The 22,630-nt window shown below is 42.5% G+C and overlaps 1 protein-coding gene across 1 annotated transcript in view; it reads right to left on the reverse strand.

Annotated features, from left to right (window-relative positions):
* The window catches only part of LOC120940931 (neural retina-specific leucine zipper protein-like), a 43,753-nt gene extending 26,100 nt beyond the window's left edge, over positions 1 to 17,653 (reverse strand). The window contains exon 1 of the mRNA XM_040354086.1: positions 17,444 to 17,653. The gene's annotated coding sequence lies outside the window, so the exon portion shown is untranslated. The remainder of the gene's footprint in view (positions 1 to 17,443) is intronic.
* Between the last annotated feature and the right edge of the window lie 4,977 nt (positions 17,654 to 22,630).

Consider the following 22,630-nt stretch of genomic DNA (forward strand, 5'->3'; position numbering starts at 1 on the left):
ATAACTGGTGTGGTGGTGATCAGGGACACTGACTGGTGTCTGTACGATTCTTTTTTAACACATTGTGACCAGAGCAATATAGCGTTACCATAGCGACATTGTACAGCTCTGGGGAAATTATCAGGATTTGTTTATTTTTTTTTGCACATTATGTTTGCTGTTGTTAGGCAGGTGGTTGTGTGCAATGGCTAGATGTCATGGATGAACCCAAAATACTTTAAACCTCCAAATCAACCCCACAATTAATGGTGGTCAGTTCACTTAAACCCCATTATCCATGGTCAGTGGCACGTGATTAGCGCCAGAGGCTTCCAAAAAGGGTGGGCCCGGGGGGCAGAGCACTGCGCCCTGAGCCCACCCAGTTGTGTGACATTACGAATTAATATTTGCTATTGTCTTCCTGATTCGCCTCCCGGCCAATCAGGAAGCGGGTCCTGGGACCCGATTGGCCGAGAGAAGAAGCAATCGTATTGGCTGCGGAGAAAGAGCAGAAGACACAGGGGAAGCCGCTGTGATGCAGAGAAAAAGGAGACTCAGGATGAAGCTCTGCCCGCGACCTAGATGGGGTAAGTGCGGGGTTGGTGTGCTGACGATTGAGTAAAGAGGGGGGGGGGTGCGACTGTCCTACCTACCACCCGCCACTGCGGGACAGGAAGGAGCTGTAACATACTGAGATCCGTAGGTGTTAAAAATATAGAAGATCGTCTCAAAGCTTTTATAGTTCCCACCTAAATACTGTATACAATGCTAACTGATGACCTCAGTGAAAACTGAATTTCCAATACGTCTCAGAATACATCATTTTTTCATTAAGGTTAATAATTGCCTTTCAAGAATACTTGATCTGCTGATAGATAAAAAAATGATTAGACTGGTAATATTTATGTAAGAAAATAAAACAAACCCACAGAGTATTATAGCACATTTCTCCCTACAGTTCCTAATTCTATTCAAATATTCTGTATTTAATCAACGTCAACTTCAATCAAAAATGGTATTTACACATCTAAGAGAACATAGACCCTTCCTCTGCTCTTTTTTTCAGTGGTGAATTTGAATTACCAGAATGTGTTTTGTTCCAATGATATTTCTAAAATGTTGTAGTTCCCATCACTTTTTATCTCAGTGACAATGGTCACCCGGACAAATACAGAATAATCTCCCCAGCAGAGACAAAGGGCGAATTCAATTAAGAAATTAAATTGGCCTGCGTCAAATTAACCACTTGCCGACTGCGGCACAACTATGTACGTCGACAACATGGCACGGGCAGGCAGATTGGCGTAAGTCCCTTTAAATTTGCTGCCCAGCTGGCACGTGCCCGATGCGTGCCTCGCAGGTTCGCCTGCGGGTCCCGGGAACTTCGATGTTCCCGGGAGGCCCGCGATTGCGGTCAGCAAGGGCAGAACAGGGGAATGCCTTTGTAAACAAGGCATTCCCCTATTCTGCCTAGTGACACTGTCACTGATGATCGGGAACGGTCATCAGTGACGTGTCATGTGTAGCCACGCCCCCTAACAGTAAGAATCGCTCCCTAGGGAACACTTAACCCCTACAGCGCCACCTAGTGGTTAACCACTTCACTGCCAGTGTAATTTTTACAGTAATCAGTTCATTTTTATAGCACTGATCGCTGTAAAAATGACAATGGTCCCAAAATGGTGTTAAAAGTGTCCGATGTGTCCGCCATAATGTCGCAGTCACGATAAAAATTGCTGATCGCCGCCATAACTAGTAAAAAATATTTTTTTATAAATATGCCATAAAACAGTCCCCTATTTAGTAGAAGCTATAACTTTTGCGCAAACCAATCAATAAACGCTTATTGCATCATTTTTTTTATCAAAAATAAGTAGAAGAATACGTATCGGCCTAAACTGTGGGAAAAAAAACGTTTTTTTTTTATAATATTTTTTTGGGGATACTTATTATAGCAACAAGTAAAAAATATTACATTTTTTTTACTGTAAAAAAAAAAAAAAAATATTACATTTTTTTAAAAATGTCACTCTTTTTTTGTTTATAGCGCAAAAAATTGCAGAGGTGATCAAATACCACCAAAATAAAGCTCTATTTGTGGGAAAAAGGGACGTTAATTTTGTTTGGGAGCCACGTCGCACGGCTGCGCAATTGTCAGTTAAAGCGACGCAGTGCCGAATCGTAAAAAGTGGCCTGGTCTTTGACCACCAAAATGGTCCGGGGCTGAAGCGGTTAAAAAATATCTACTGCCCTTTTTTGTAACTTTACTGACACGTGCGTCAGATCTGCAAATTCAGGTACAGTAAACCTTGGATTGAGAGTAACTTGGTCTGAGTGTTTTGTAAAACAAGTAATTATTGTTTTATTAATCTTGAGTTGATAAACAAGCAATGTCTTGATATACAAGTAGCGTCATGTCACAAGTGAGTATAAGGCTGCATTCACACCTGAGCGTTTTGTCGCCTGAAGCGCGACGCTCAAAGACGCTAGAGGGGAAACATAACATTATTCTCTATGGAGATGGTTCACATCTCCAACGCAAAACGCCGAACGCCAAAAGAACGCTGAACGCCTGAATTTCAAACAAGTCCCGGACCCTTTTTTGATGCGCGAATCGGGCGGCTCTGGCGTTTTACATTGATGCCAATGACCTGTACAAAACCGCGGGGAAAATCGCTGCGTTTTGTCGTGGCAAATCGCGGGGAAAAACGCTGCAATTTGTCGCGTCAAATCGCTGTAAAAAACGCCTAGGTGTGAATGCAGCCTAAAGGAGAAGAGAGGCGCCTCTAAGTGTAGCAATATGGTTACATTTAATGAAGGTACAACTCACATGGTTGATGATTAAAACAGGCACATCTAAGTATGCAAGGTAAAGCTGTCAACATAGATGGTCTTCCGCACCACCATTGACGTCATCCCTTCCACGTTGTGTTTTATGAGCGCTTCAAGTGTCACTTTCAGATCGCTCTACTGCAGGGTAGTCTTCCCGGTCACGATTGCAGACTGACATCGGTGAGAGCTGGCGGTGCAGAGGATGGTCTAGCACTCCAGCTATGGTGAAACTACAAATCCTATCTTGCCTCTGCCTCTAGGAGTAATGCCTGTGATTGTCAGGGTCTTGCAATGTCTCATGGGACTGGAGCGCCGAGGTTGCCTACCCCTGGTCTATGTGGATTGCTTTACCCCGGATGCCTGCATACTTATAGTAGATGTGCCTCTTTTAATCAGCAACCATGTGAGTTGCTAAATGTTGTACCTTTAATAAATGTAACCATATTGCTACACTTAGAGGCGCCTCTCTTCTCTTTTATACTCTGTAGCTCCTGCTGGATTTTGCTTCTAATCCCCTTGTGGAGGCTTCCATTTGTGGATGGACATTTTATGGTTACACAACCGATCACACTGCTATAATCTTTTTATATGGCCTATAAACTGAAGGACTTATGAATAAATGGCTGTGGAACTAATCATCTGAGTTTTCATTATTTCTTATGGGGAAATTCCATTTGATATACAAGTGCTTTGGATTACAGGCATGTTTCCGGAAGTAATTATGCTCGCAGTCCAAGGTTTTACTGTATTTCTTAATAGTGCCACTTTTATAAAGTTATGCTATTATTGCATAAGATTCAAAAATAGATACCTCCAGTTCATAGATAACAAAACTGGAGGTAATTAAGACCAACTGTAAGTTGGCATACAGAGACAGGCAGTGTGCCTGTCCCTGTATGCAGTGGAGAAGAGCAGCAAATTTGCCACTGCTACCCTCCCCCTGTCACTGGTAGTTAATGTGGATGTAAACCCGATTCATAAAATTTGACCTGGGCACATATATCTGCAGTGTTTTCTCATCTCTCTCCAAAGTCCCGTAATTTTCTGCTGCCCCGTTCTTCTGTAATCAGCATGATAACTTCTGACAAGTTATCTGACACAGGAGATAAAAACAGCTGAAAATTTGTGTCAGGGTGGGTGCTATAATAGATTAGCAGGAAGCTGGTCTATTCACAGCAGAGCTCTGCAAGTATTTGCCTATGTGGAAGGGGGGAGGGTGTGCCTTTCCTCCAATCAGCTGCTGTCACACAGTGTATGCCCAGACTCCCCTCCCACTGATAAAAGAGGAAGTAAAAATGTCTAACACAATGTGCACTTTTTAAAGGATATAGCAAGCTGAAGACAGTAGATATACAGTACATGTAAAACTTATGTAGGGAGAGGCTCAGCCTCTCAGTGAGCAGCTGAGATCCTAAGCCGGCCGCTCCCACCTCCTCCATAGCCCAGTGCTTCAGTGATTACAGGGGAGGCAGAGCAGAGAGCAATGACTGACAGTCAGCAGCTCTCTGCTCAGAGAGCCCTGAGAACCAAGCGATCAGCGGTGTTTAATCGCTTGGTTCGGACCGATGCTACATCCACCCAGGTAAGTATGATTAAAAAAAAAGTATTCCTCTTTTCTTTTAATCACCTACAGCCGTGATGGCCAACCTTGGCACCCAGATGTTTTGGAACTACATTTCCCATCATGGGAAATGTATTTCCAAAACATCTGGGGTGCCAAGGTTGGCCGTCACTGACTTACAGCAATGTTTTTTATAACTCTTTTGGCAGAAAGTACTCCTGGCAGTGATATTTGGTTTCTACGACCAGGGCCGACTTCATAGCATCATGGGCCCCTGGGCAAAGCATTGCTCTGGGGCCCCTACAATGGAGACAGTGCAGGTAAACATAAATCAAGTAGGTAGAAGGTAGGGGACATCTAGGGTGTAGAGGGGTCAGAGTGCTGGGGGGATATCTGGGATGTGGAAGGGCAGCCCGGGCTGCCCCAATTTTGGGGCAGCCCATGCTCAAGGATCAGCTTCTTTGGGGAAAGGGCAGGGGCCCCCATGTAGCTGGGGCCCCTGGGCAGTGCCCAGGTGTGCCCTCTCATTAAGAAAGCCCTGTCTACGACCCCCTGTACCCTCCACTTGTTAGTTGGCAAGTTTGATCTGTGAAAGTTGAGAAATTATACATTTAAATGAAGGCACATTGAATATAAAAACAAATTCCTATACTAAATATTATCATTACAGGTGCTAACCCCATATAGTTACCAGAGGACCCTCTGACTGAGCCCGGCATGGTGAACCTGAGAGGAGGTCAGTGACAGCACTACCAGGTCAGTCTAGGGGGGTCAATGATGTAAGAGGGGAGTGAATACATCAAGGTAACCCCCCCTTTACCTTAGTGTATTCACTTTAGTGGAAGGTGGTCTGTGGTCACCAGAGTTCCCCCCACATCAGAGTACCCCACATTCCCCCTTAAATCAGTGTCCTCAGAGTTCCCCTGTACATTAGAGTCTGCAGGCATCCCCCTTACAGTGCAAGGGAGAACTCTGTGAACTCTGATGTAAAGGGGAACGCTATGGACTCTTATGTATGGAGAAACTCTGTGCTGAGTATATTAACCTGACCTTCATGTAAATGGAGAAATATAGTTTTATACTTTTCTCATAACTTAAACACATTCCTAATAGCACTAGCTATATGTTTATAGCTTATATCTTGATATATGCACCTCAAAACAACCATTTTATGTACTTTTTTGAAGTGTCAGTAAAAGTGTCAGTAAAAAAATTGTCTGTCAGTAAATGTCATGATTTTGTTTGACATCAAGGGTTTGGCAACACTGATCACAGATTCTAAAGGGAGTGTTGATTGCCACTTTAAGCAAGCTGCTAGCAGGCTTCAGCAGGCTTTTAACAAGCTTCAGGAAGTGCTGAAGCCTGCTAGCAGCTGGCTTGTGGCAGTCATCCCTCCCATTAGGATCGGTATTCAACATTTACAAACTGAAGCTGAATAGTACTGTAAAAGCTTCAACAAAGCTTGCTGAAAGCTTTGCAAATGCTTTGTCAAAGCTTGCTGTTCACACTGCTCTTATACAAGCTTAAGCCTGTGTGAAACAGACCTTAGACATTGATTTGATCACTTCTGTAAGCAAACCATAAAACTCTGTTGTTTGAAACTGTCAAGACTTTGCTAATAATATGCAATGTGATGTAATATAGGCAAACAACTAAAGATTACAACACTAGCAGCCTTGAATGCACTCTCAGAATGACACTAGTAATAAACTCAGAGATAGTATCTATATGCACAAGATAATTGGGTTAAATTATGCTCTATTATTGTTTCAGATAATTCTTTTACTTCTTTTAACTCCTGAGTCTCTCCTCTGCATAGTATACTGCCTATTGCTGTTCTAACTACAGTATTGACAGACCTTTATCTTCCTTGTTTCATACCAATGTAAGGGTACAGCGAAGAGGGTGGGAAGGCTAAGCATTGAACTGTAGCACCACCATTCAGCTGCTGCGCTACAAATCATACTGTCAACACAACAGTGCAAGATGGCAGCCAACAATATCAAAGATCATCAAAACAAATTAAATAGTGTTTGCGGCATAGGGTGGAGTGAGTCCTTTCTGAGACCATAGGCCTTAAGCGGGCCCCAGACAGTCAAGCCTCGTACACACGACAGAGTTTCTCGGCAAAAACCAGCAAGAAACTTGCTGGGATTCTTTTTGCCGAGGAAACCGGTCGTGTGTACATTTTTCCACGAGGAAACTGTCGAGGATTCCGTCAAGCTAAAAAGAGAGCATGTCTTATTTTTTCCTCTACGGGAATGGAGAAACTTCCCTTGTCGAGTTCCTCGACAGCCTAACAAGGAACTCGACGAGGAAAACGATGTGTTTTGCCCGTCGAGTTCCTCGGTCGTGTGTACGAGGCTATAGAATCTCGGCCTGTTCAGCAGGAATGGGCCGAGATTTGAACCATTTATGGGCATGATGAATATACCCAAGTTGATCGATTGATCAGCTTGAGTACAACCTGCCTGTCAGACTTTCATGCGATTATTGCTAGCGGCAGAGCATTTTTGGGAGGGATTTCAGGATAAGAACATCACTCCATCTATGGCTGGCCTTATGGTCCTCTCCCTTCAATTAGGCCTATCTGTACACACAGGGTAAGAGTGCAATAATCAAAACAAAATTTCCACTTCCCTGTGAGTGGATATACTGTATATACTATATATGGCTAGTAGTTGTTAACAAAAGACTAGTTACAATTAAGTTATACTTTCCAACTCGAGTCCAAAGTGTCTACTGTTATTTGGACCTGACTAGAAGGTGATATTTGAACAGGTGATGAAATTCCTTGGATCTTATTTGACCATAATCAACTATAACTAATTATATTTTGCGCAAAATGACTGCATATTATAACAAGAACTATAAGGCCAGGAAAAATATTGGAGCAAGGTATATAGCGTTTCTGAACATTTACGGTTACTTGCCTAAATTATGTCAGTTTTCTTTGTTGGATGATTATTAACTTTAGGGAAAATTTTGACTACACCGCTTCCAAGAAAAAGGTGGAAGATCTGGCCTGTCCAGCTAAGGTCCATAGTTACTTTCCTTCTCATCTGGACCAACATCTGTGAGAAAAAATTAAGGCAGTCATTGATAACCCACTGAGATTTCTCACAGCTTGCAAGTGAGCCTTAGGCCTCGTACACACGGCCGAGAAACTCGACGGGCAAAACACATCGTTTTGCTCGTCGAGTTCCTTGTGAAGCCGCCGAGGATCTCGGCGAGCCAACTTTTCCCATTGCAGTTGGGGAAAAAGAAGACATGCTTTCTTTTTGGCCCAACGAGATCCTCGGCGGTTTCCCCGTTGAAAAGTGTACACACGACCGGTTTCCTCGGCAAAAAAAAAAAAACAGCAAGCTTCTTGCTGGTTTTTGCCGAGAAACTCGGCCGTGTGTACGAGGCCTTACTGCTTCTAAAACTGTCTGTTATTGCAAATACTAGAATGTGTATGGCTGGCCTGAGCATAACATCTGGCTTCAGAATTTAACCTCCCTGGCGGTATGATTCTTTCTGGTTTTCGGTGCCGAAAGAGGTACAATTATTTTGCATGCAAATTTGGCGTTTTATATTGTAGGCCTGTAATTCTTAGGAATAACTCACTTAAATATGTCCAAGCAAGAGTCTAGTAGACATCCCGGGTATGATAAAGTTTGAAAAACAAAATCATAAATTATAATATAATAAATAACTATAAATAATTATAACAAATAATAATGTAATTATAATAAAAATTATTCAATAATGTAATCACATCAAAAACACTGAAATTTTCTCAGTTGCAGAATTGTCGCTGTCATTACTTTTATTTTTTTATGACGAATTTCCCCACAAATCGCTATCGCTCAATTCTGCAAGTGATTATAATTTATTATCGCTGGTTTCTAGCTGATCTAAAATCACTTTTGACATAAAGGGACACTTTTGGTTTCTATGGACAATCTACAGTTTGCAGGCAGAAATAACAGTTTTTATTATATAAAAGTACATGCAGGACACTGGGCAGACCTCTAGGAACAAGGGGGGTGTGTATTTTTTACATACAGTACTGTAATCTGTAAGATTACAGTATACTGTACGTAATGTGTTTATTTACTTTTTTGAATTTGGTGCTGTTCTCCGCCCCCATGCGTCATAACGTCGCAGGGAACGGAGATCGGCGGCACACGGGGACACTGTGTGAATCGATCGAGGACGTCGCTCGCTCACACAGCGGGGATGCATCACAGGATCCAAGGACAAGGTAAGTAACTTTGTCTGTGGATGCTGCGAGGCGGCCCGAGTCTGGCTCGGGGATACCGCTTTTGGTATTGAAATCTTACCCACGAGCCAGACTCTGGAATACCGCCAAGGGGGTTAAGGACAATGTTTAAGAATGTTAAGGTATTAAATTTGCCTCATATATTATTTCATTATACTAAAGCATGCTGTTTTTGATTATAATTGACTGGGTAAATTAGAGGAAGCAGACTCTATGAAATTATATGAAGGGGCTCAAAGATCTTAGATGATGATGTAATGCTCACGACGCAACCAGAGATAACACTGGCTAAGGCCTCGTACACACGACCGAGTTTCTCGGCAAAAACCAGCAAGAAATTTGCTGGGATTTTTTTTTGACGAGGAAACTGGTCGTGTGTACATTTTTCGACGAGGAAACTGTCGAGGATCCCGTCGAGCCAAAAAGAGAGCATGTCTTCTTTTTCCTCGACGGGAATGGAGAAACTTGCCTAACAAGGAACTCGACAAGGAAAACTATGTGTTTCGCCCGTCGAGTTCCTAAGTCGTGTGTACGAGGCTTAAGGCTTCTTGGGAGATAATCAATCTAACTGATAGAAAACCTTGTCCAATCACCATTATTTTTCCTCTCAATAGCCATGGCTGCAGTGTGCTTCTCCTTCCATTCAGTAGGCTAAACCTAAATGACTGTGGTCCTTATAGCCAGACCCTGGTTACCATATACAATAAAGTCAGTCAAAAATCAGTTTGGAAGACACTATGGTTTTTTTTTACGAAAGGCAAATCCACTTTGCCCTACAAGTGCAAACTACATGTGCAAAGTGCACTTGGAAGTGCAGTCGCTGTAGATCCAAGGGGGACATGCAAGGAAAATAAAAAACAGCATTTTAGCTTGCACACAATTAGATGATAAAATCAGCAGAGCTTCCCCTCATTTCAGATCTACCCCTCAGATTTACAGCGTGTGCACTTCCAAGTGCTCCTTCAGTGCAAATTTGCTGTTGTAGTTTGCACTTGTGGTGCAAAGTGGATTTGCCTTTTGTAAATAACCCCCTTTGTTGCTCTAATCATGTCTGTTCCTAAGATTATAGGGCCAAATTCTCAAAAACTCTGCGTAACTTAAATTTCAGCAGTTAAGTTACACTGACTTAAAATTTCTACCTAAGTGCCTGATCGTCAAAGCACTTAGGTAGAAATTACACGCTGTGTAACTTAAGTGCCGCCGTCGTAAGGCGGTCCTCCTCTCCTGGGGGCGTTTAAAATTTAAATGAGGCGCGCTCCCGCGCCGGCCGTACTGCGCATGCGTGTGACGTCATTTTCCCGACGTGCAGCGCGCGAACGTAATTAACGCCGGTCGGCTTTGAGAATTTTGACGGGACACTAAAGTTGCGACGGGTGAAAAAAAAAGACGCGCCGGGAAAACAAATAATTATAAAAAAAAATGACAGCGTCGCTCAGCATGCATTCCTGAGAGGGAGAACTCCATGCCAATTTTCAAAGAAAAAAACGGCATGGGTTCCCCCCCCAGGAGCATACCAGGCCCTTAGGTCTGGTATGGGTTGTAAGGAGACCCCCCCACGCCGAAAAATTGACGTAGGGGGTCCCCCTACAATCCATACCAGACCCGTATCCAAAGCACGCTACCCGGCCGGCCAGGAATGGGAGTGGGGACGAGCGAGCGCCCCCCCCCCTCCTGAGCCGTGCCAGGCCGCATGCCCTCAACATGGGGGGGTTGGGTGCTCTGGGGCAGGGGGGCGCACTGCGGGCCCCCCCACCCCAGAGCACCCTGTCCCCATGTCGATGAGGACAGGACCTCTTCCCGACAACCCTTGCCATTGGTTGTCGGGGTCTGCGGGCGGAGGCTTATCGGAATCTGGGAGTCCCCTCAAATAAGGGGGCCCCCAGATACCGGCCCCCCACCCTAAGTGAATGGATATGGGGTACATCGTACCCCTATCCATTCACCTGTAGGCAAAAAGTAAAATGTAGTAAACACACAACACAAGGCTTTTTAAAATATTTTATTATTCTGCTCCGGAGGCACCCCCCTGTCTTCGTTATTAGCTCAATTACCAGGGGGGGCTTCTTCTTCCACTCTCCGGGGGTCTTCTCCGCTCTCCGGGGGTCTTCTCCGCTCTCCGGGGGTCTTCTCCGCTCTCCGGGGGGGCTTCTCCGGACTCCGGGGGGCTTCTTCCATCTTCTCCCCTCTTCCGCTCTTGACTCGGCGAACCCCGGTTCTTCTGCAGATGTCCGGTGCCTTCTTCTTCAGCGCTGGCTGCCTGCTATGTTTGTGTGTTAGCTCGATTTCAAACAGGCAGCCGGCGCGGTCTTCTGTGACGCCAGGGTCTTCTGGTCTTCTGTTCTTCCGATGTTGCCTCGTCGCCTGTTGTCGCTGTAATGATGGAAGCGCGCCTTGCATCACATTTATATAGGCATCACCGTCCCATCATGCTCCGGTAGGTACCCACGTGGTGGGTGCACGTGGGTAGGCACCCACCACGTGGGTACCTACCGGAGCATGATGGGACGGTGATGCCTATATAAATGTGATGCAAGGCGCGCTTCCATCATTACAGCGACAACAGGCGACGAGGCAACATCGGAAGAACAGAAGACCAGAAGACCCTGGCGTCACAGAAGACCGCGCCGGCTGCCTGTTTGAAATCGAGCTAACACACAAACATAGCAGGCAGCCAGCGCTGAAGAAGAAGGCACCGGAGAGCTGCAGAAGAACCGGGGTTCGCCGAGTCAACAGCGGAAGAGGGGAGAAGATGGAAGAAGCCCCCCGGAGTCCGGAGAAGCCCCCCCGGAGAGCGGAGAAGACCCCCGGAGAGCGGAGAAGACCCCCGGAGAGCGGAGAAGACCCCCGGAGAGTGGAAGAAGAAGCCCCCCCTGGTAATTGAGCTAATAACGAAGACAGGGGGGTGCCTCCGGAGCAGAATAATAAAATATTTTAAAAAGCCTTGTGTTGTGTGTTTACTACATTTTACTTTTTGCCTACAGGTGAATGGATAGGGGTACGATGTACCCCATATCCATTCACTTAGGGTGGGGGGCCGGTATCTGGGGGCCCCCTTATTTGAGGGGACTCCCAGATTCCGATAAGCCTCCGCCCGCAGACCCCGACAACCAATGGCAAGGGTTGTCGGGAAGAGGTCCTGTCCTCATCGACATGGGGACAGGGTGCTCTGGGGTGGGGGGCCCGCAGTGCGCCCCCCTGCCCCAGAGCACCCAACCCCCCCATGTTGAGGGCATGCGGCCTGGCACGGCTCAGGAGGGGGGGGCGCTCGCTCGTCCCCACTCCCATTCCTGGCCGGCCGGGGTAGCGTGCTTTGGATACGGGTCTGGTATGGATTGTAGGGGGACCCCCTACGTCAATTTTTCGGCGTGGGGGGGTCTCCTTACAACCCATACCAGACCTAAGGGCCTGGTATGCTCCTGGGGGGGAACCCATGCCGGTTTTGAATTTAAAAATTGCCGTGGAGTTCTCCCTCAGGAATGCATACCAAATGCCGTCGCTGGAATGGGCCTTTACAAGGTTTGGCTAACTTTCCACATTGTAAAACCAGCCCTAATTTTGCGCCGGCAAATTCGGAACTTAGGCAGAAATCAAAGTGCTGAAATGCTTTGAAAATCTGCTTAAGTCCTCATTTGCATACGCAAAGCTGGATTTCAATGAGAAATGCCCCCAGTGGCGGATGCGGTACTGCATCCTAAAATCTGACCGTGTAAGTGTCTTACACATGTCAGATTTTCTGCCTAACTTTGGAAAAAGCCTTTTGAGAATCGTTTCCAAAGTTAGGCACAGAGATACGCAGGCTGAACAGCAGTTAAGTCTGCGTATCTCTTTTGAGAATTTGGCCCATAGTTTCTAGTAGTAGTAGTAATAGTAGGTAATAGATATCAAGACTTACTACTGCTAAACAAAAATTTAGGTGCTAACATGTGTGTTAGACCCCATACACACTATACAACTTTTGCTGTCTTATTTCCTTTAGATTTACCAAAACCATTTAGTGCAAGGGCCTGCCTGATTGCATACAAATTGGAACTCTAATGCCTCGTACACATGACCGGTTTTCCTGGCGAGAAAACTGCCATTTTTTCGATTGGCCGGGAAAACCGGTCGTGTGTATGCTCCATAGCAGTTTTCCCGACGAGAAAACTGCCTGCAAAAAAGTTTGAACCCGCTCTATTTTTTCCCGTCAGCCTTTTTCTCGTTGCAAAAACCGCTCGTGTGTATGCTTTTCTGAGGAAAAAAAAAAAGTGCATGCTCAGAATTAAGTATGAGACCCGAGCGCTCGTTCTGGTAAAACTAGCGTTCGTAAGGGAGATAGCACATTCGTCACGCTGTAACGGACTGAAAAGCACGAAGACTGAAAAGCACAAATCGTCTCTCACCAAATTTTTACTAGCACGAGAATCAGCAAAAGCAGCCCAAAGGGTGGCGCCATTTGAATGGAACTTCCCCTTTATAGTCCCATCGTACATGTTGGACGTCACCGCGCTTTGGTCGAGCGTTTTTTTGACTGAACGTGTGTATACAAGGCAGGCTTGAGAGGAATCACGTCGGGAAAAACTTTGGGGTTTTGGCATGTCAGGAAAACCGGTCGTGTGTACAGGGCATTAAGGTTTGAGCTCATATTATATGGTTTTGGTAAATCTGAAGAAAAAAAATCTACAGAAAATTGTATAGTGTGTATGCAGCTTAATCTTACAATGATAACTGTCTGAAGCCTCAAATTTTAGTTTGGGCCCTCACACCAGGAGTTAAGAAGTTCCGAAGTGTCTTTAGCACAAAACCGAATGAGATTTTGTTAATGAGTGCCAGGGGTGTAAGAAGGCAGATTAAGCAAAGCCCTGGGTTTAGGATGGGTGGTTAGCAGATCACTTGGCGTACTGAGCCTAGATTGTTCCACGTGTTCTGATATGGTGGAAAATAAGTCTTGTGTTTAATCGACTATATGCTTCTTAGATTTTTCCACGTGTTCCAATATGGTGGAAAAGAAGTCTTGTGTTTAATTGACTACGGTATATGTTTCTTAGATTGTTCCACGTGTTCCAATATAGTGGAAAAGAAGTCTTGTGTTTAATTGACTATATGTTTCGTAGATTGTTCCACGTGTTCCAATATGGTGGAAAAGAAGTCTTGTGTTTAATCGACTATATGTTAATATGTATATTGTATGTATGTATGTATATATGTTTATATGTTATATGTATTAAGATGTCAATATACAGGCCACATATCTACTTGATTAGACTGTGTAAAACCTTAATCTGTTAATTGCCTGTCTATACAACAAAGCTGTCAATCCAATTTCATTAAGATACACTAACAAATGCAATAGTGACATAGGACGGTAAATGTTTTTGATATCTAGACATGCTAATGCATGTGGCTATCAATTACTGTCTTCATCACTCCCCACACAGCTCAGATGTTGGTAAATTTGGACGGATAGGGGTAGTTTTTCCTCAACCCAATTTTATTTGGCATATCTGGTTGGTTAATCTAAATAATTATAATAACAGGGAATTTGTTGGCCAGGCTGAATGCAAAATTAGCTGATTTAATGTGCTAAATTTATACAATTAGCCATTTTTGTCACATGTATAAATGAAAGGTATCTACCACTGATGGTGGTCTATGATGGTCTACATTTAATGATCCTTGCTTTAAACAATTGTTATTCAAGTATGCAAGTCAGCATTAGGCGAACTTGCATGTTGATACCTATAGTGAAATGAAAAGGAACACAACAGCATTTCCTTCAAATCTGATCCATTCTTCCTCAGCAGAACACGCTCTGCCATCAGGCATCAGGAAGTCTATAGGTATATCCACAAATAACCTAAACTGGGCAAACAGTTCCTGATAACTGTAGACATATTAAGAAATTAGCTGTTTTATTGAAATTGCCTTGATTTTTGAAAGTTAGCAGCCTGTAGAAGTTCACAGCGGCACACAAATGCTATCAGACCAGCAAATACCAGAGCTGCCAGATTACCAATCTTGCCATGATCATCAGTCTAGGAGAGTAATCTTGAGCAATGTTTAAAGTTATAATATTTGCCTTGTTTGCTGGCTTTTTATTATCATATAATTCCTGGAGCTTCAATTTCTCCACAGTATCGGGTTATCTACTAGGATATATATTTCAAGACCTCACTTGTCCTATAACGTGCAGATAATTCCGTCTCTGAGCTCCATCTTATCCCGGATTTAGTGTTCAGATTTGAGTGATACTGTCTGACAGTTCCTGCATTTATCCTACACTGTGCCTTACAATATAATACAGCCCACATCATGTAGACACTGGTGTAAAGGGATAAAAAAATTAAAGGGGATAATCAAATAAATAGATCAGGAGAAAAGTAAGGGGATATGATACAGAGAAAAAATTGTCAAATATGTTTAATAAATTCATTAGCTTTCTAATTAGATCGCATTTAGCATTCCTTAATTGCACAGCTACAATTTTACAATTACAACGTTTTTTTTTGTAAAAACCATGAAACGTAGAAGTTTTTTTTTTTTTTTAACTCATTTTTTTATTTATTTTTATTTACCATTTGTATATTTAACAAATGGTATTTATTCAAAGGTTATTAAATATATTAATTGTGTTATGCCGCACATACTGCAGCAGGTTTATTATCTACTATATTGTTCTTCAAAACTTTTACATAGAAAGTTTAAACTATACGGAAGAGAAGATGGATTCATGCGAGCAAATGAAAAATATATATGAGCATGCCTGTGCTTATTCGTTTTTTTTTTTTTGCCTTTCTCTGGATCAACTACGAGTACAGTATACAATGTTGTTTCCATACTCTTTATTAATTTTCTTCATTGTATAAAAAACTGTTTATAATCATATTAATTGATGTACTTAAGATGTCCCGAGTACAGTATACAATAGTGTACATGGAGGTTTTCTATTTTTTTTTTCATTGGTTGAATTTGATGGACTAGTTTTCAACCTGACTAACTAGGTAACTAACAATATTAATTTAAATTAATATTAATTGTTAACTATGTAACAATTACATTAGTTACATAGTTAGTCTAAGTTGGAAAAAGAAACAAGTTCATCGAGTTCAACCACTAAAAGGGGAACACAATATATAATCTTATATACACAATACTATACCCAGAGAAAGGCAAAAAAAAATAGCAAAGCATGATCCAATTTTCTCCAGCAGGGGAAAAAAAATCTTTCCTGATCCCTCAAGAAGCAATCGGATATTCCCTGAATCAACTTTACCTATAAAATTTTTTAGTATCCAATTATATTATGTAACAATGATTATGTCTATGTGGAAAGGGAAGTTTGATACTTTCTTTACATAAGTTAATGAAGAGTATTCCAATGGCATGCCTGTATTCTACTAGTGACACATTGCAAATTGCATTTTTCCTGGGTATTTTGTCTTTTCAGGAGATTTGTTTCCAATTTTTTATACCTGACACAGTGTTTTATTTGAAGAATATTTCCATATTTTCACAGTCTCTGTTAGGCCCCAATCCCTTTATAGCAGAATATAGATTTGCAACTTCTTGCCTTTCATTTTGCAGCAACTACCAGCCCCATCATGCCTTGTGATAGAGAAGAAGCTTTGGTTTCAACCATAGCATGCTGGTAGCTAATAGCTTCTGCTGGGCTTGTAGTCCTTCCAACACCTGTAGGACCTAATGCTGCCCGTACATGTTGTAGAGGAATTGTGGTCTACAATGCACACTTAAATGCATGGGTAGAAGTTATAAGTCTTGTACTTCCTACACAGCAGTAAGGTCTGAACAATATAAGTAAGCTTTTATTAATTTAAACATTTATGTAATGTTAAACCAGCAAATTTAACGTTATCTTAATTTTAATAGACAACACAAATGAAAATGTCACTTTCCCTTCTTATCACGCATTATTTGACATGTATAGAGTACACATAAAAGTTTTCAGAGCTATCTGTATGTCTCACCGCTCCCAGACGAGCCATCACTCTCTAGGCCTATGTTGAAAATAGGGAAACAACCTCAATAGCAGTATAGTACAATTAAGCCCCTAGTACCAGTACGAATATCGGACATAAAAAAGGCGGTCAGAATCTGGGGCCAACATTTAAACAAACTGATGTAACATTACCCATATAAATATAAGTCTAATTATTCTTGTGTGCCAGAATTATACAAGTGCAAGTCTAATGGGGTATTTCATAATTCTATGCAAACTCCTTTCCCACAGGCTACCTCTACAACACACACTATTCCACAACTTATTATTGGGAACCTAGAGTTTACACAGCAGTACTACAATATAATATTATCCATCTCACTTCCACCTTTCTTATAACAATATACAGATACAGCAGAGATGAAGCTGGTCACTACGCCTATTTGTCTAACTACTTTTAGCACTTTAGTTTATCATTCATCAGACTGGAAAATTAGAAAACAGAAAAACGCTAATCTGGTTGGAATAACCTGTAAAGTCAAACAGATCAAACATTTACTGTGTGACCATTCACAGATAGATACATTAGATAAGGTGCATAATGAGTTATTTGTGACCTTTTATTGCTTTCATGAATTTGACGTTTGAGATTCTGATCTGCAATAGCGAATTCCTTGACACAGCACAATCACCACATCGAAACACACTTATCTAATGCTATAATGATCTTTAATTAGGTGCAGTATTGTGGGACAGCAGGTGAGTGGGAGATACAGACTGAAACAAGTTGTGCCACAGAAGGGTGACAGTAAATGAATGACACAAAGTGACAAAGTCCAGAGCACACAAGACAGACAGGAGTCTAACTTACTCTGAGTGTGTAACACTGTGGTCAGCTCTTCCTGTGTTCTCTCTTTTCACAAATCCCCATGCAAATCCTGGGCAAAGCCTGCTCTGCCCCTACGTGCCAATCTGCCTGCCCTTGTGTCTCCCAACTGCCCCTGTCTGATGCCTGTGTCCTGGGTGCAGGGGTTAAATAGCGGGCCTGTGAGCTCACACTTATCTCATTATGGGCTCTCCAATAGCTGCAGCCGGGGAAAGATAGGGAGGGAGAGGGCAGAGGGCAACGGAGAGGGAGGGGGTGCTGGAAAATTATTCACAGAGTGTTGGATCTGTCAGATCCAGGGCTAAATCTCTCCAGTAAGGTAGCAGGAGAGGGGTGGAGGGGCAGGAGGTAAGGGGGTGTGGGAGAGTCTGGCACCGTCCGTCCTTACCCATTCAACATGAGTTCTGCCCAGTAACAAGATAGACAGAAAAAAAAACTATGATAGATAGATAAATAGATTGACAGTTCTAGTCACACAGAGATATAGAGATAGATAGATAGCAATTCCAGACACATCAAGATAGATAGATAAAAGACAATGTCAAACAGACACATCAAGATAGATAGATAGATAGATAGATAGATAGATAGATAGATAGATAGATAGATAGATGATTAAAGCTGGACATACATTATACAATTTTCTTATTCAATTTCCTTAAAGCCCCTTTCACACTTGTGCGACTTGTCCTGCGACTTGAGACATCTAAGTGGCATGACAAGTCGAACCCCATGATTTCAAATGGGTACCATTTATATCTGTGCCACTTCAAGTCGCACCGACTTTAAAGAAGTTCCTGTACTACTTTTGTCCGAATTTGATGTGAGTTGAGGTCCATAGACCTCAAGTTTACACAGGCATTCCCTGAAATCGCAGCAAAATCACACGATTTTCAAGTCGCAGCAGTGTGAAAGGGGCCTTAGATTTACCTTCAACTGTGTAGTACAAGAACCTGGATGATTGCATATAAATAAGTGTTTAGGTTTGACTTCATATTATATGGTTTTGGTAAATCTAAAGGAAAATTGTAATAATGTATGGCCAGCCTTAAAGAAGACTGAGTCAGATAGATAGAGATAGAGATAGATCAATAGATAGATAGATAGATAGATAGATAGATAGATAGATAGATAGATAGATAGATAGATAGATAGATAGATAGATAGATAGAAATGCCAGACACATATAGCCGGATTCAGAAAGATAGATACGCCGGCGTAAGTCCGAATGCGCGCCGTCGTATATTTAAGCGTATTCTGGAAACCAGATACGCTTAAATTTGGCCAAGATACGACCGGCGTAAGTCTCCTATGCCGTCGTATCTTGGCTGCATATTTACACTGGCCGCTAGGGGCATGTACGTGGATTTACGTGTCGAATATGTAAATGACCTAGATACGCCAAGTCACAAACGTACTTATGCCCGATACGCTGTTTACATAAGGCGTTTTTCCAGCGTAAAGATAAACCACCAAAAAGATGGCGCAGCCCATGCAAGGTATGGACGACGGAACAGCCGTCGTATTTTACGTTGTTTGCGTAAGCGTACGTAAAAGGGGCTGGGCGTAGGTTACGTTCACGTCGAAAGCAATGAGTATTTGCGACGTGATTCTGAGCATGCGCGCACATGCGCCGTACCAACGGCCCTCATTTACATGGGGTCACGGTTAATTTAAATGAAGCCCGCCCACTACATGCCTACTTTGAATTAGGCACGGTTACGCCGGGCCATTTGCGTTACGCCGACGTAACTTAGGGAGCAAGTACTTTGTGAATACAGTACTTGCCTCACTATGTTACGTTGGCGTAGTGCAAGATACGCCGCAATACGTGAATCTGGCTAATAGTGATAGATAGATAGATAGATAGATAGATAGATAGATAGATAGATAGATAACAATTCCAGACACATAGAGATAGATAAAAGGTGACACAAGGAGATAGATAGATAGATAGATAGATAGATAGATAGATAGATAGTCGATTGAGGCCCCGTACACACGTCCGAGGAACTCGACGGGCAAAACACATCGTTTTGCTCGTCGAGTTCTGTGTGAAGCCGCCGAGGATCTCGACGAGCCAACTTTCCTCATTGAACAAAGAGGAAATAGAAAACATGTTCTCTATTTGGCTCGACGAGGAACTCGTCGGCTTCCTCGGCCGAAAGTGTACACACGGCGTGTGTACGGGGCCTGAGAGAAGACTGAGATAGATAGATAGATAGATAGATAGATAGATAGATAATAGATAGACAGATAGATAGATAGATAGATAGATAGATAGATAGATAGATAGATAGATATAGATAGATAGATAATCCATTAGGAGAAGACTGAGCTAGAAATAGATAGATAGATAGATAGATAGATAGATAGATAGATAGATAGATAGATAGATAGATAGATAGATAGCAATTCCAGACACATACTGTAGAGATAGATAAAAGGTGACATAAAGAGATAGATAGATCGATAGATAGTCAATTAAGAGAAGACTGAGTCAGATAGATAGATGGATAGATAGATAGATAGATAGATAGATAGATAGATAGATAGATAGATAGATAGATAGATAGATAGATAGATAGATAGATAGATAGATAGATAGATAGATAGATAGATAGATAAAAGACAATGCCAGACAGAACCTAATATGAAAATAAATTAAAAAAAGAGATAAACCATAGTGAAAGTGTGACTGATATACTACATAGATATACTAGATAGATATGAATCATACGGATATAAGCAATAACATGCAAAGGCAAAATAATGTCCAATTCTGGAGTACAGAGAAAAGGTCCATTTTGGGACAAAGGCTGGCAATGGACAGAGAAAAGGACTTGGAGCGGGTGTTGTACCTGTGGGCTCACCATGTATTACAGGTGGTTGCCTGTCACCTAGTGTTATAGATGTTAGTCTGTCAGTGTGTAATAGTTGTGAGTTTGTCACTGTGTGTGAATCCATCTCTAATCCCCTTGTCACAGTGTGTTAGTGACAAGCTTTGCTTCTATTGTTGTGTTAGTGTGGTTATACTCGGGTCAAACGGACTACCCCCCCAGCACCACCATGATGTAATGGTGCCTGTCCTCTCCACTCCCCATGCTGCACCTCGTTCTCCGGATAATTAGCAGAATGAAGTGTTAAAGGGATTACACAAAACAATCCTTTAAAGAGAGATGGGATTAAACACACGCAGTGACACACAGACAGCGTGTATATACAGCAAGAGGGGGTAGAGAGAGAGACACACAGAGCCATAGAAAGACAGAGGCACAAGGGAAGGCCTGGGGGACAGAGACAGACAACTAACAAAAAGTAGAAACTGGCAGGTAAAAGAAGATATGAAGGCGGACATATGCAGTTCACATTTTGATTGGTCACCCTAGATTTTGGCTTTGTCACTTGAAAAGTAGAGGAGCGCCTCAATGTTTGGTTCAATCAAAAGATTTAAAGGTAAATGGTCACAAATAAAAATAGCCATGTGCAAAGCCTCAGATTGAAGCTACAACTTGTTGACTTTAAAGTATTTCCATCAGTCCTTATGATAAATACGTATATACTATCATGATATACTATGTCTAAGTACATGCAGGCAGATTGTTCTTCACTTTCAAAGTAAGAACAGTAATTCTAACAAACCCTGACTCAATTGTGGCCTCTTTCGATCTGAAACAATTTCACTTTCCAAATTGTTATTATTATTATACAGGATTTACAGTATATATAGTGCAGATAGTTTGTGTAGTGCTTTACAAAATAAAGGGGGACTGTATAGGCGCAATACAATTCAATACAAGAGGGTTAGGATGGCCCTGCTCCTGAGAGCTTACAATCTAATGCTGCGTACACACGCTCAGAGTTTCCGACAACATCGTAATTTCCGACAACAAAAATTTAAGAGTTGTTTCTCGAATTTTCCGACAACAAAATCTGTTCTCGTAAATTCCGATTGTGTGTAGACATTTCCGACGCACAAAATTCCACGCATGCTCCAAATCAAGTGCGAGACAGAAGGGCTCAGTCTGGTAAAACTAGCGTTCGTAATGGAGGTAGCACAATCAGCAGCTACAGGCATCATTCAGATATCATTATTTTCTGCCGGCGATTCTGTGCACGAATGATCATAGAGGCAGTTCTACCACTTGAGCGTTCTTACAGGCGATGGGAAGGAATGTCCTGTCCCCCCCCCCCCCCCACCCCTGCCACCATCCGTCTCCGGGCTCTCCTGTGCCATCGGGGACCCAGAGAAATAATACGCCGGATGATGACGACCATAGAGATTTCCGGTAACCAGATGGTCACCAGTCATCTCTATGACCGTCGGAGGCCCGGGCGTGACATTATGATGTCACGGCCGGGCTGTGGATGTAAACAAAGCCGCAATCACGGCTGTCAGCATGAGATCAGTGCATTTTTATTATCGATCTCATGCTTTCCAGCCTGGAGAAGAGATGAGGGGTCTTATTGACCCAACATCTCTCCATAAAGAGGACCTGTCATGATAGATTCCTATTACAAGGGATGTTTACATCGCGGCTGTCAGCATGAGATAGTGAATTTTTTTTTTCAATCCCATGCTTTCCAGCCTGGAGGAGAGATGTGGGGTCTTATTGACCCCGCATCTCTCCATAAAGAGGACCTGTCACAATAGATTCCTATTACAAGGGATGTTTACACTCCTTGTAATAGGAATAAAAGTGATAAAAACAAAATGTAAAAGAAAGCGTAAAAAAAAGTAAAAGCGTAAAAATTAAATAAAAAACATAATAAAATGCTCCTGTAGCTAGCGTGCAGAAGCGAACGCACACGTAAGTCCCTCACACATATGTGAACGCAGTTCAAACCACACATGTGAGGTATCGCCATGTGAGGACAAGCAACAATTCTAGCACTAGACCTCCTCTGTAACTCTAAACTGGTAACCTGAAAAAAAATTCAAGCGTCGTCTATGGAGATTTTTAAGTACCGAAGTTTGGCGCCATTCCATGAGTGTGCACAAGTTTAAAGCGTGACAAGTTAGGTATCTATTTACTCTGTGTAAATCATATTTCATATTATACCATAGAATTGGGCTAACTTTACTGTTTTGTTATTTTTTAATTCATGAAACAGTTTTTTTCCACAAAAAAGGCATTTGAAAAATAATTGCACAAATACTGTGCAAGATAA

Source organism: Rana temporaria, chromosome 1 (assembly GCF_905171775.1).
Source record: "Rana temporaria chromosome 1, aRanTem1.1, whole genome shotgun sequence".
Taxonomy (NCBI): domain Eukaryota; kingdom Metazoa; phylum Chordata; class Amphibia; order Anura; family Ranidae; genus Rana; species Rana temporaria.